Genomic DNA, 14,520 nt, shown 5'->3' with positions numbered 1-14,520 from the left:
TGCTCCTCCTTCTTGCTTGGCCCCTCTGCATAGCGCACAGCCCAATGGAGACATGCCGTTTGTAATTATAAACGGAAGCAAAAGCATGTATATCAGGGTGAGGGAATGTGTCAGTGGAGGCTGAAGTAGCCAGATCATACTGGCATAGCAGGGCTCACGCCAGTGTTTATCATCAAATTGCCACACCACAGCTTCGCTGCCCAGGACAGTGGCATCCACTGCGTTGGGCCACGCAGAGCTGGATCATGGCTGAGAGGTCCACGGACGTGGCTCCCTTTCACTGATCCTTGTATCCATTATCAAGTGGTACCTTGTAAACGGGTCTCTTGCATACCTGTATGGCATGTCCAAGAACGCAAGTGATGCAAAATGGGGCTCATGTTCTAAAATGCTCAGTAAACATGAGGGTGGGAGACCGTATTTAGAAACTTAATTAGACTCCTAATTCAAAATCAACATTAAGGTAACCATTCGATTGTATATAAAACCATACAAATATTTTACAATAATCAAACCGCGACGAACCAAAATGGAAACCAGTCCGTTAAACACTCAGTCAATCTTAATCATTATTCGAAAATGATGTGTTTCCAACACAAGTGTTAGCTTTCATCTAAGAACGAGGTCATTTCTATCTGTCATTTAGTCCCATTGATTGTTCCGAGTTAATTGTCCGTATCCAATATAATTCCCTTTGTAGGAGTCTCTTATGTGTTTTTATTTCAGGATTCTGAGTGACATGTGCCTATACTGGAGATCGCAATTGTTCCATGTTATGTCTTTCAGTATTGAAATGTATGGCTACTGTAGTTGTCTAGGTTGAACAATGGTGCATTCTTGTGGTAAATGTTTACATTGGTTTCTCTTTTTTGCTGTAGAACTCACCTTATTTATAGGTCACACTCTACACTGGTGAGGAGCAATCTCACGAGGACTGGATCAGATTACTAGCAGATTAAGTTTATATGGCTGAGATTAGAGTAAATGCCCGCTGATCGACTATAGTGCAGAAAGTTCTTGCATATGTTGAGGGACCTTCCTCAAACTGTAGCCTCTTTATTTTTCTTTTGTTTTGTTTCTCTTTTCTATTGCTTAGGTCATGACTGAGACAAGTATTTTTTGAAAAAATGTACAGTAATATTACATTGAGTGATTGAAACATATATCGTGCACAGTGTTAACCAAGCATTTGCGATGCAATAGGTCTCACATTTACGTGAGTTTGAGCTATTGACATGGCAAATAACTATGCCTTTTGTTTTTGTTTTTAAAACCTAAATAAAAGGCATTGACATTTACAATGCCAATAGCTTAAACTCGCATAAATGTGAGACCTATTGCATTGCAAATGCTTGTTTTCTGTGGAGTTGCAATTTGCCTTGGAAATTCTGGGCCCATTGGCTACAACTGCAGACTGGGGTTGAAATTGTATGATCTGCGTGAAGTCATACCGTTAGAGACTCAACTGTGCATCTCTTTCTGGAGTGAGAGTGATAGAGTGGCCTCCCATCTGGACTTGTGTTTCCATCAGGAATTGTTCTTGAACCTCGCCTTCAATGTACCTGGGGATGGACACATGGAGCATGACCTGGTCCGCTTTTGAGGTTCTGCGACGTAAAGCTTCGCCTCACTCCTTGATGACCTTCGGATGCATCGGGAAGTACTTGCCACACAACGTTGCATCATGCTTGGATCCAGTACACAGAAGGCAGACGTATGGACATCTACTTACTGCAGTTCTAGCACAGCTTGACACCTGTAGTCTTCAGGGGTGATGTCCATAGCACACTGTTTTCTGAAACAAAAACTAATTTTGGAGGTCAGTAATACCCTGACGGAGTTAGGGAGTGGAGCTCCTGATCCATGTCAAAGCGTACCAAAGAAAAACTGATCTTTGCGCGCAAGGGTGGTACCTCTTTAGAGCTCTGCACCATCACTTCGAGGCGAGATGAAGCTGCCACAGACTGTTGTGGCGCCACCTATCTGCATGCAGGAGCAATTGCTGAAGAACGCTTCGAGATCTTTTATTTTGCATGGTGGAGTTAAAAGGGCGATGAATCTGCAATTACCCTGGTCTATCAGACCTGATACTATAATTGCACCGCAACGTGTGAGAATTGCAGGAATTAGTTATAGGAGTAAAGAAATCAAAGGTTAAAGGCAGCTGTACATTGCGCGTAATTCGCAGTAGGCATATCCCATGCAGTCTCTTGGAATGCCCTTTTAGTGACCCTATGCTGCAGTCGAAACTTCTTCATATTGCATGCAGATACCGGGCAGCCCTACCAATTTTTTAAGGGCCATTCATGATGCTCGGCCCCTGTCAAGGTTTTTTTCTTCGAATTCTGGGACTTGTAGTCTTGTTTGTTTCATTAGAAAACAGAACTACAAATTCGATAATTCAAAGGGAAAAAATCTGGACTGGAGTAGCACATCACGCATGGACCTGTGGAACTTGGCAGCTGTGACCTGCTCGGTTATCTTTAACGTTGAAGGAGTACAACCTGTGCAGATTGCGCAAACTGATCTCATCAAAAGTTGTGTGTGTTTTCTCCTTTATGTCCCAGCCTCATTCCTGGCCTGCCTGCTTTGGGTGAAGTTTGTGTGCATGCCTAAGAATGCCAATTTCTGCTGTCAGGGGCCGGGAGGTGCTTTTGGGAAGCAAATGCCACGTGTTAGCAAAATGGGTAAAACACCAGTGATAAAATCGAGGATAAAAGGTAGTTGACGCAGCAGTTCAGAACATTCCTTGCAAAAACAAAATCGAAGGTATAAAGTCCCATTTGCACAGAATGTGCTTCTATCGAAACCGCATTTTGGGGGATTTTCTATAGTGAACTGCCTGCTGTAACCTTGCTGCTTTGTTTTCATTATTGTGCTCTGTAATTTGTTTGCTCAGTGGATAAGGCTGCACGCCTATATTTTTTTTATTGTTGGTTCTGGCCCCACCTCTCTTTCTGGCAATGCTAACACTAGCTTTGTGTGTAAATGTTTTTCACCTTCTGTTCGGCCTGTGTCACTGTAACAGTGCATTCACGCTAAGTACACAGTGTTAATCTGTGCCAGGGAGTCAGGCGAGCCCTGCCTTTTTCAGCAGGGCCATTTCTTTCACACAATGAATCTTTGTCCTTGTGTCAAAGATCAGTACACTAAAGTTTAACCGCGAGTACAGGTTTGGCATTGACTGATCCTTGAAGGATTGGAAAAGCGAAAAGTGACCCTGGTTTACCTCTCCTTCTGTATTGTAAAATGGCAAGGCTGCTTGTGTTAACTTCAAGGCCTGGTGACAGCTGCATTCCTTGGGTTGCCCTTCATCGGAATCCGTGAGTACGTATGCTTGTAATAAAGGCATTAAATACCTGCTGTAGTTTCCTCCATTCTGAACCTGCCTGAGAACAGCGAAGTACTGAGCATGTCTGCATGTACTGCATTGTAATTGCATTTATATAGCGCTTACTACCCCAGACGAGGCGTCCAAGCGCATTTTGGGGAGTAGCACGCTACTCCGGAACCCATAAAGGATTAGTGCTGAATTAGTCTAGTGAAATATGAAAGTGATTTGAGTGGTGGCTATGCAAGTCAGTTATTTGGATTAAGAATGTGGGTCCAGGAACAGGTTACAATACATTCTTTTATCCAAAGGCTTTTGGGCTTAAGTGGTTTCATCGTGCCGGCAAGGTGGCTGCCAATTACTAGTGGTTAACTTTCTCAACTTTGGACAACATATGAGCAAAAAGCTGCACTGCCAGTGTACTGTGTCTTTGGGTGATATTCTTACTACAATCTCGCCAGTGAGTGACATTTGAAGCGGTGGCAAACGTCCTGTGGTGTAACTACAGCACTTTAAGAGCCTGTGTATTTGCTCATTGTTGTATTTTAATGCACTGATAAAATCCACCTGCAAATTTGTTGTTCGGTGCTGTATGTCGGTTGTATTTCTGAAACAAAAAAACACATACACCTTTCGATACTGAAACATAAAATTGCGACCACTTGGGTTAGCTTAGCAAGATTCCTCCTTGTGCATAACATGGGCCCCTCCTTACTAGTTTTGAAAATCATCCACAATTTGTAATTTCGAATGATTTCACTGGCTTGAATAACATTGCTAAATTCACTGGTCTGTACAGGCGTTTGGAGGTGTGTTTTTTTTTATACTTGGACTTATGGGCTAGATTTTAATGGGCATGTGTGTTTCATGTGAGTGTAGGCTCTGCTGTCATCAAAAATGTTTGCCCTTGCCTCAAATACTGGATGGTGGTAGACGCCAGTCATGAGGTTACATGCATGCAGTTTTTGAAGTCCTTTCACTAATACTGAAAGCAGAATGCCTGAAACAGCAGTCGCTGGGATTTGTAAGAAATGGACTGAGTCGTTCTGGATACGTCATAGGTAAAAGAAAATAATTTCTTAGAGTAAAGCAACATTAGAGGATCTAAAACTAAGGCATTCATTAAAGATCATGCTCTTTGTAAGAAACTGGATTATTTATTATTTAGATTGGGTGACTGCTCACCTCTAGGAATAATCGCTACATTTGTCAGGGTGAACACTCGAAGTCACTACAATAAACTGAACTCAACCCCCTGGCAGCTATGGCACTGAAGAGACCGGTTTAACTTGGGGAATTGTGTAAAGTATTTATGCAGTACAAAACTGTTAGGCTTGGCCCTTTCTGGAGGGTCTTCCCCAAATTATTTGCCTTTTCATTCGTGTTTTTGTTGGCTTTTAGGCCACTGGACACGTTACCACTGCTAACTTCTGATCAAATGCTTGTGCTCTCTCCTTTAAACCATGTGAAATTGGCTTACACCCAAATGGCCCATTTAATTTACTAAGTGCCTTGTAAAGTGGTTCACCTTGTACCATGGGCCTGTAAATGAGATGCTATTGGTCGGCCTGCAGCACTGATTGTGCCACCCATCTAAGTAACCCTTTGAAATATTTCACAGGCCTGCAATTGCAGCCCCTGTATGCAGTTTTAAACTGCCATTTCGCCCTGGCAAAATAAACCTTTTGACAGGCCTTCGTCCTCCTTTTTAGGTCTCGCCTGAGCCAGCGCATGCGCTGGCGAAACATTTAGTAGCTGCTTTTAAAAGTGCTACATTGCCGGCCACCAGCTTGCTATTACGCGCACAAGAGCGCGTGCGACATGCACAGCTGGCATTTGGCTTCTTGATCGCGCGCGTGAATACCCTCCCCTACCCACTCCCTCCTCGTCCGCTTCAGCGCGCGCTTTTCTCCTCCCATTCTTCTACTACCTTCATCAATGTCGCTGATATATTTCCTGACCACCATTTCCCCTTTCTGCTTTTCCTCTGTTGCCCTCACCCAGCTGTGCTGTCCCCTCGCCGCATATTATTCCCCCCTTTCAATTGTCCTTGCTTTCTCGTAAAAGGCAGAAGTTTAGACTTCCCCTACTGACAACGAAAACACATATATGTAATCTATTAACACGCCTAGCGGAGGTCTTCCTGATGTGACAAGTGGCACATACCGGATAGCGGCTGGTCGTCGACGTCACTTCCAGTGTTCTCGTTCAACCAATGTTTAAACACGAAAGAAAAGACTATGTTTGGCCACCAGAATAAAGTAGCGACTAAGGCTTGCGTGCAGAGTGAAAAGCCTTGCGACTACCCTGATGGCCTTATTAAGGTCATGAGTGTCTAATAGTTGGTATTACGAAGTGAACGGCAATTTAAAACAAATTACTACTGAAAAGATACATTTCCCTGTCCAGAAAATTAAATTACAAGAGCATCTCTGCTCGGTCTCCAACTTGCATTTATGGTGATATCTGCTAGGGCAGCATTGACACCCATGTGGCCAGGCATGTGGCACGGTAAAGCGTTTAGAACCCTTGAGAAATCTCTGAAGCGCTTTCCAGGCATGTAGCACGCATGGGTAGTATTTATTTATGCGTTTTTATATAGCGCGTACTCGGGGCTTTAAGTGGGATGAAAAAACTAGAGGGTGTCTCAAAGGGGCGTGGTCAATGTAATTAAGGGCGTGGCTTAACCACTTAAACTAAAAAACCTGTGCTTAGCATAGTGTGCCGCCCGACTTGTATTTTGTTGTTTGTCATTGCATCTAGATATATCATACAAGTAAGATCATACCTACAAGTCAGGACTATTGACTTTGTCAATGATTGTTAGTTGCATTAGATAAATAAGAAGCAACTATGGCTTGTTGTATGTAATATTGAAAAAACTTCCACTTAGAACCCTGGTGACGCCAGGACTGTGTTGTTGCTCCCGAGTTTCAAAAAGAGAACGGAAATCCAGAGAGAAAATAACTCTTTAAAGGATTTCCCTTCACCTACAACGCTCACCTTGCATGATTTCATGCCGTAACTTATCCACTAGTGAGAAGTGAGCAGTGTGAGCACGCCGCATAGCCAATAGGTCTCGCCCTTGGGACCTTATAAGTGTTTAACCATGCAACAGTTCATGTTGTTGCACCAAGGATATTGTGCTGCATAACTAAATACTTATAAGGTCCCAAAAGTGACATCTATTGGCTATGCCAATGCTTGTTAATGCATATAATTCACCTCGAAGAATGGCCTCAAAGCAGCTCATAGGGCAGGGTGTAATGTATTTAAAAGTTTGACATTTAATTTTTAGTTTTACTTGTCATGGTAGCGAAAAACTCTCAAATGTATCTTTCACTACTGTGAGGCCTACTAATCCCATTGAATAATATTGGGTTAACTTTTTACATTTAATAAATAACATTACTACTTGCTCCCAATTAAAAGTTTTGTCTAAAGAATTGTAATTTAGAACCCTTTCTTAATTGTAAAATCGAATCACAATTCTCAAAATGCCACTTGTAGAAAGTTTTAAAAAGAACAATTGATGGACGGATTGCAGAACAATGTCATACATTCATCCCGGTACAGAGATCTGGGACTAAATCTGTTGTTTTTTTGCTCCCCGTGCCATTCCAGTTTTAACCAAGCCATATGCAAATCAGTCTTGACCATACGCCCATGGGAACAGTCCAGCCCGAACTGCCAGGCCAGGTCCTCCCTGGACTGAAAACAAGCATCCTAGGACCGGTTTTGGGGTTTCACCCCTCATCAGCCGGGATAGCTTGACTCCACTGGCATGGAGAGCACGGGACCTGCTTCAGGGCATACCCGTCCCATTGCAGCCTCTGTGTGCCATTTTAAACTGCCATTTCGCCCTGGCAAGATAAACTTTTTGCCAGGCCCGCATCCTCCTTTTTAATGCATATAATTCACCCCTAAGGATGGACCTAAGCAGCTCGTGGCGCAGGGTGCAGTGTATTAAGAAAAATTTGACATTTAATTTTTAGTTCTACATGTCATGGTAGTGAAAAATTCTCAAATTTATTTTTCACTACTGTGAGGCATTCTAATCCCTTAGAATAACAGTGGGCTAACTTTTTACATTTAATAAATACCATTACTACTTGCTCCCAATTAAAAGTTGTTTGATGTCTAAAGAATTGTAATTTAGAACCCTTTTTAATTGTAAAGTTGACTTTTGAGTCACAATTCTCGAAATGGCACTTGTAGAAAGTTGGCATTTTCCTGCCTTGACTATTTAGTGCCAGCAGTCTGTTCCCTGTGTAACAAGGATCCGTGTAGCAGGCAGTTCATCTTTGTGTATTGCTCCGAGAAAGTGGAAGAAAGGGGGTCTCGGTGTTGTAAGAATGGGCTGTCTCTGACTTGATGAGGGGGTGGAACTGTCACCTACAACACTTGTACTTACAAAGGGAATGGATCTAGTCTTTTGTGACCCCTGGTGGCCAGGGAAGGAAGGCAGGAAATTCCAAGCCCCTTTGAAGTAGGAGGAGCTTCTGGAGGCTTTCACCCCCAAAGTGGGCACCAGGTATGAATAATGCACTCTCCGACCCAACTCTTCAGTACACCTCTGGATGTGTGGAAGACTCATAGGACAGCTCTGCAAGAAGGATTTCTGTTCTGCTGCCTTAGTGAAAAGGAGTGGTCCTGCATCTTGAACCCAGGACCACCGGAGTGGCTGAAAAGGCTAGTTGGCTGGCCTCCTGATCAGAGCCTCAGTGACCGAAAAGGCTCCAACCACCTTGAACCCAGCACCTGGATTCTGTCTGTCCCGAGTCCTACCCCCCAGTCTTGGACCTTTGTAAGTGATCCTGAAGGTGATCTGCCAGCCCAGCTGTAATCCTGTGGGCTGAACCACCACATCGTCACTCATCCCCGATGTTGGACCTCGTTTCGCAACCCCGTAGCTTCTTTATAACTGCAGGTGAATGTCGCATCCTCAACACGGGCTCTTGCAACTCTCTGCAAACCGGGGTTTAAGTTACTTTGTTTTGTTTAGCGGGCCTAACTGGGTTCCTGCCCGCGATCCATCTCGGTTGGCCTGAACATGTGACTAATCCGGGTCGAGAGCGACCAAATAACATCAGTTGGAAGTTTGTGCTATTATCACTTAAATCTTTGAAATTGTATATTTTAGGTTCTACTGATTGAATTCTTGTTGTTTTGGTCTCAAATGATATAATACATTTTACTCTATTTTTCAAAATTGGTGTTGGATTTTTCTTTTGTTGTGTTTTTATTTTATTACGGTTTGAAGTGCTGCAAAATTTCTTTACACATTGCCTCAAAGTTACGCCGTACTACTTTTGTGCAGAGCGTTAAGCACAGGTTATTGTGGGGTTTCCTTGTGTTTCATCCTGACTGGAATTGTGGTTGCTGCTTTAGTAGGGTTTAATGCCCCCAGCAGTAACCCAATTTCCTACAAAAACCATAATGACGTTCAAATGCAAAACCATAAATATCCCAAACCGAAGGAGAGAAATAGAGTAAAATGTGAAGTTTTAGGTAGGAATTGCCCCGATATGCACAAAGTGGTAGTTAATGGTCATGGTAGACTAGGATCTAGGCTTAATTTGAGGCCGACCACGTTGTGGCGCGGGTCGCATACCCCAACCAGGTTTGTCCTGATCAAAGATTGTACCTTCTAACTTTAGTCCTTTGAGTTTCAATCCACTGGAGGAGTACACTTATAAAGCCCGCTAGGACATCAGGGGGAGGCACTTTAGAGGCTCACAAGGTGTCAGGCAGAGGTCAGCAGCAGGTTCCATTTGCCACTGGTCAGCATGGTAGTTGCAGGAAAGGCCTTTTGTAGCTAGTTGTATCCCTTGTAGCTTGAACAGCTCAGCCTTACAACTGCCTGAGTCCACTTCTTTGTCCTAAGAGAGCGGGTCTCCAGGCCTTGAGGGTTCCTCTCCGGCCACAGACAGCAGGTCGAGTCGTCTTCTGTACTTCCTCAGGTCCAGGAGTGGGTTCCTGGAGGTTGCCACGTTTATGCTTGGCATGAGTTAGTGGATGAGAATGACTCATGGGTATGCCCTAACCAATAGGGAAAATGTTTCTGCCCTTCTGTCTCTCTATTTTTTTATTTTCCTTTTCTTTTCCCCAGACTTTTTGCTTTTTTCTCCTGTTCTGATCCTTCTTCGCCCCTGCTGCTGCGATGCCCCGCCTCCCTCCAGTGACCCTGGCCGCATTTTCCTGCCTTCCAGCTGTCCGGCCCCCCACACCCACATTCCCAGCAGCACTACTTAATGTCGGCAGTTGTGCGGCCGCCCTTCTGCCGCATTAAAGGTAAGCCCATCCGTGCCTGGACCGCACCCAGCGCTAGGGACCCGGGTTCTCAGATCTTCCACTGCTATGACGCAAGCGCCCTCCTTGTCCTTAACTCAAGACACCACACCACCTGCCACCTAGCTTCGCCGAAGTTGACCCATGGACCCTTTGCCTGCCAGAACTGCAACTACACCTTCACCCAAGCCAACACGCCAGCTCCTCTCGCCCCCCCCCATCCGACCAACAGGGCACCTGACCGCTCAACTGCATCCTCCGCAATGTGCGATTACCTCCACAAGCACGCCACAGAAATGTGGGACCTCCTTGACGCTGCCACTTCTCCACGGCCAACCCAAGTTCTGGACCGGACATCGCCATCCCAGATCACTACAAAATCACCCGCAAGGACCGCACCGACCGACCAGGAGGAGGCAGCGTCATCGTCCACATAGCACACTCCGACTAACTACACACCCAAACGACTCAACGACAACCATGGAACACCTCCACTTCCAGATCCAGTCCAAAACCTCCCTCCGCAGCACCCTCGTCTGCAGGTCCCCTGCCCGCCCTTCACCAATGCCATTGTAGACTTGATCGCACCCCAGGCTCTTGCATCCACCAAATACATACTACTCTGAGACCTCAACTGCCACCTGGGCAACCCAAGTGACCAGGACACCACCTCCCTAACTAGAGAACCTTGCCAACATTGGACACAAGCAGCTAGTGACCGCACCAACCCACTCAGCCGGAAATGCCCTCGACCCCGTTGTCTCCGCCAGCAGGAAGATCACCTACAGCCACACCGCCAAACTCCTCTTTACCGACCACCACTGCATACAACTTGCTTTCACCATGCCCACCGCACACAACTGACTTAATCTCCCTGCCCCCCTATTTGTGTAGCTAGTCCCATTCCCAAGATGCAGTTTTATGATTTTAATCTGTACTCTGGTTTTCTCTATGGACTTATCAACCTTCCAAAAGTGAAAATAGATTTTGGGTGCTAGTCACTGTAAGGACACATTAACATTACATTTCAGCAGGTCCTGCTTTTAAATACAAAGCACCCTGCTTTGTATGCAATAATGCCTACATAAGGGTGACTTACTATTATTTAAAAAGGAAGTATGACCTGTGAAGAGAATTTATTTTGACAGTTCGAATTGCAGTTTTTACACTGATACACACAGGGTACACTAATAGTCCTTAAGCCATGTTTTATACTGTCACTGTAGTGGATGGCATCATAGGTGCTGCAGCCCACTAGTGACTTTTAAATTGCTGGCCATGGGTACATTTTGTACTATATACTAGAAACTTGCGTATAAGTTAAATATATCCGTTGGGAATGTTCCACTTCGTCCATATTCAATAGGGGAAGCGCAGGGACTTTAGCACTGGTTAGCAAGGTTAAAGTGCACACAGTTCTAAAGCCAGGTCAAATACAGGGTCCAGCAAAAGGTGAAAAATATGGGGATGACTTTGCAGAAAAGGCAGACTTTCTGTACAGTCTATGCCAGTATGATTTCCATGTTCACCTTGATCAGAGGTTTTCTGGACTAAAGAGCCCCGGCGGTTTCACCTGAAGCATTACTGGTCTCATCCTTGTTAGTGGTTACCTTCTATACTTCTCGTCTGCTTTGGATTCATTTGTATTTTGTACTTCAATTTTGTCGTATTTTTATTCATATTTTACAATGTAAACAATCCATTGTTCATCGCTATCTGATTCTTACTTGATGCTGTTTATTCCGTGAGTTTGCTGTGCTGCTTCCCTTTTTGTTTTATATTCTCTGTGGTTCTAGCTTGGCATGTTCTCTGAATACTTATCATTGTACCCTTTTTCTGACCAGTCTGCTAGTTCATACAGTGGAGGCACTCTAACCTATTACTCTAGTGTTTCCTGCTCCCTCTCAGCAAATATTCCTTAACAACTGAGTTTTTATCCTGAATCTGCTTTGAGAAATGTACTCCGTTATAGATACAGGTTTATCTGTGCCTTTTTTCCCTAATGTACTTATGGTTTTAACTGTTTGTACATTTGGTATGTGGTTCAATGGTCTTAAATTTCCGGGTCATGGGCCTGGCAGTTTCCTGTAGCATTCTTGGTTTAGGGCCTTTGCCTGTGCTTTAAGAAAAGGGTGTAGCCTCACTGCTTTTCAAACTCTCTGCTTCTAAGGGTTCAACTGGAACTCCAGTCTGGCCTTGTGCTTGACCTGGAAAAATGATGCATCTGGATACCCTCACGGTTGGTTAGCCACGCTCTACAAAATCACATAACCTGCATCAGTTTTCTCTCTGTTCCTCACAGATATTAATAATACCTTTCAGGCTGGATTGTTCCTTTTGGAGCAGGACCAAGGCTGGTTTTCATTTGGTTGGTTTCAGTCTTAGGTGTATGGTGGACAAAATAAATGGATTGGATTATGCGCCAGAGAACCTACCAATGACTAATACTAATTCAAACAATTCACCCTTCACTTGTTTGTTTTCCTCACTACGACAAACCTGTCCAGATGTAGGTTCCTTACTCTATGTGCCAGAGGACACTAGTCTTCCTGTTCTGACAAATCCCAAATAACCCGAAACAGGTTTGGTGTTGGTTTTGCACTGTTCAGAGGGGGCCGGTAGTTGAAGCTGGACTAAAACTCGTTGGCCTGCCAACATGTAGGGTTTCATTTTTATGATTTTACTGTAGGGTGTACGGTTTTTGTTTTTTTGGAAGTTGAAGTTCATGTAATGGAGAACTTAAACTAAGTTTATTTCGAATTTCTCCTTAATCTTTTTAGTGAGTGGATTACATTTTATGTGGTATGCCTGTTGTCTGGGGTGTAATTTTGTGGGCAAAATAGATTTTTTTTTTATTATACGAGGAAAGGTTGTTGATACTAAAGGAATCTAAATATATCTGCTGGGCACGGTTTTAAAGAAGCATGCAGCCATTACTGCTGTGATGTGAGTGAATGACCAGCTACTCCGTGGCTGCCAAGCTGCCAGACTAAAAATAGTTCAGAGTTAACGTTTGCCCTTGCTCTGTCGACTCAGAGTTTTGTGCGGAAATCTACCATAGCAATTGGACACGCAGTAATATCTAGACGTGTATTTATAGCCTTGAACTCATGCAGGCAGTATTGACAGTGAGTGGACAGGACCAAAATACAGAGAGGGACTCTCTAATTGTGAGTCAAAGGTTTATCTTAGTAGGCGCAGTCTTCTGGAAGAGTCTGAATGTCCATTTTCCTGAAGGGTGAATTTCCTTTTATTAGCGGAATTACTGTCCTCCCATCTCTCCTCGAATTGCCAATAGCTAGTGACTTAAGCTGTTTCATTCTTTTAATGCTAAGTCTCTTCTCTTTAAGTGATAAAACCACTTTTCCAAAAAAAGAGTAACTGACCTCTACGTGCTTGGTAATGTTCATAGTCCACTAAATAAGCTTGTTGTATATTTGTTTTACTTTTGTCAAGGCATGCACATCTTTCTTTACATGATATTGACTCTGTACTTCTGTTTTGTTCAGTAATTTTCCAAGTCTTCGCAAACCCTGTGGTTGCTCCTTGCTTCTACCTAGGTGCAAAGGTTCCTCCTTCTTTCTCTGTGTAACCCAGTGCTAGTCCGAGTCTCATACTGCCTTCCAGAAACACTGGATCATGACAGTGCTAGCTTGTCATGAAAGTGTCTACCTGCCCACCTTCTCGAAAGCAGCATGACGCTTCCAGGTGAAGAATTCCTTCTTGGTCTCTTGTGTGATGGCGCCTAAACAATGCCTTGTTTGCAGGTTCTCTGATCATGTTTAATTTGTGTGAGGCTTCTGGCTGGGCAGAGACCTCTCTCGGTCATGCCTTATATATCTACATATTCAGGAGTGTTGCCAAATGTATGTCCTGTAGTTTACTTCCCGGATAGCATATTTTCAGGTTTTCTTATCCCTCGCCACCATCACATCCTTCAACCTATCACAACTTTGAAAGTTTTTTTTGGTCCTTCTACTGCTGGCTGACTAAATGCATCAACATGGTTTCTTTTATGAAATATGCTTTTCGCTATGTATTCATTTTTGTAAGCCCATTTTCCACCAGTGATAATTCTAAAATAGTATTCAACCTGAAAATATCCTTGTATCTGAACCACCAGTCCCCTGGTTTGACTTTGTAGGAGACCTTTTTAAAATTGTTCATGCTATACAAATTGCATTTTCTATTTGCAGCTTCACTGATGCTACCTTTCGGGCTGAGAGTTTTCAGACTTTGTTTCAGCCAAAGAATATGTCCTTGTTTAACATGCAGCCTAAAGCTTTTTTCAGTGAGAATATCCCCATTTTTAGGTCGATCCTGGGCAGCTCATGAGCTGCTCTGCGAGGCATGCTGTGTTCAGGTATGGACTTGATTCTCCGACCATATTTTTCATTGGCTTGTGTCATTGTCCACTGTAAACTGAGGCTTTTCATTGGTCAATAGGCTAGTAGTTCCTCCTTAGTACCACCTTGTCTCATTTTGTAACCTTCCATGAGGACACCCCCAGTTACGTGTGTTGTTACTCCTTAGGCTTTAATTACCTCCTCCATGCTCTGTATTCTCAAATAGCTTTGTCCTGCCTTCTGTTTCAGGCAGGACACGCTCTCTTAACGGTTTTAAAAAAAAAAATCATAACTTATTTGCAAAGCAATAGGTCTTGCTATTGCGAAAGTTTAAGCTATTGGCATTGTAAATGACAATGACTTTTATTTATCTGTTTTAAAAACAACACACAAATAAAAGGCATTGTCATTTACAATGCCAATAGCTCAAACTCTCTCAAATGCGAGACCTATTGCATTGCAAATGCTTGTTGTCAGTTTGTAACTGTTTCTTTCCTCTGTATATAAAAACAGGCTGCAGTTTACGCTGATATTCTTTCCGAGATTTCAAAA

At 43.6% G+C, this 14,520-nt stretch overlaps 1 protein-coding gene across 3 annotated transcripts in view; it reads left to right on the top strand.

Annotated features, from left to right (window-relative positions):
- COQ8A (coenzyme Q8A) overlaps positions 1 to 14,520 on the top strand; it is a 330,849-nt gene that overhangs the window by 150,077 nt on the left and 166,252 nt on the right. The gene's annotated exons all lie outside the window — the stretch shown is intronic.

Source organism: Triturus cristatus, chromosome 6, assembly GCF_964204655.1.
Source record: "Triturus cristatus chromosome 6, aTriCri1.1, whole genome shotgun sequence".
Taxonomy (NCBI): domain Eukaryota; kingdom Metazoa; phylum Chordata; class Amphibia; order Caudata; family Salamandridae; genus Triturus; species Triturus cristatus.
The sequence above is the reverse complement of the archived record's forward strand: the minus strand, read 5'-3'. Positions and strand labels throughout refer to the sequence as shown.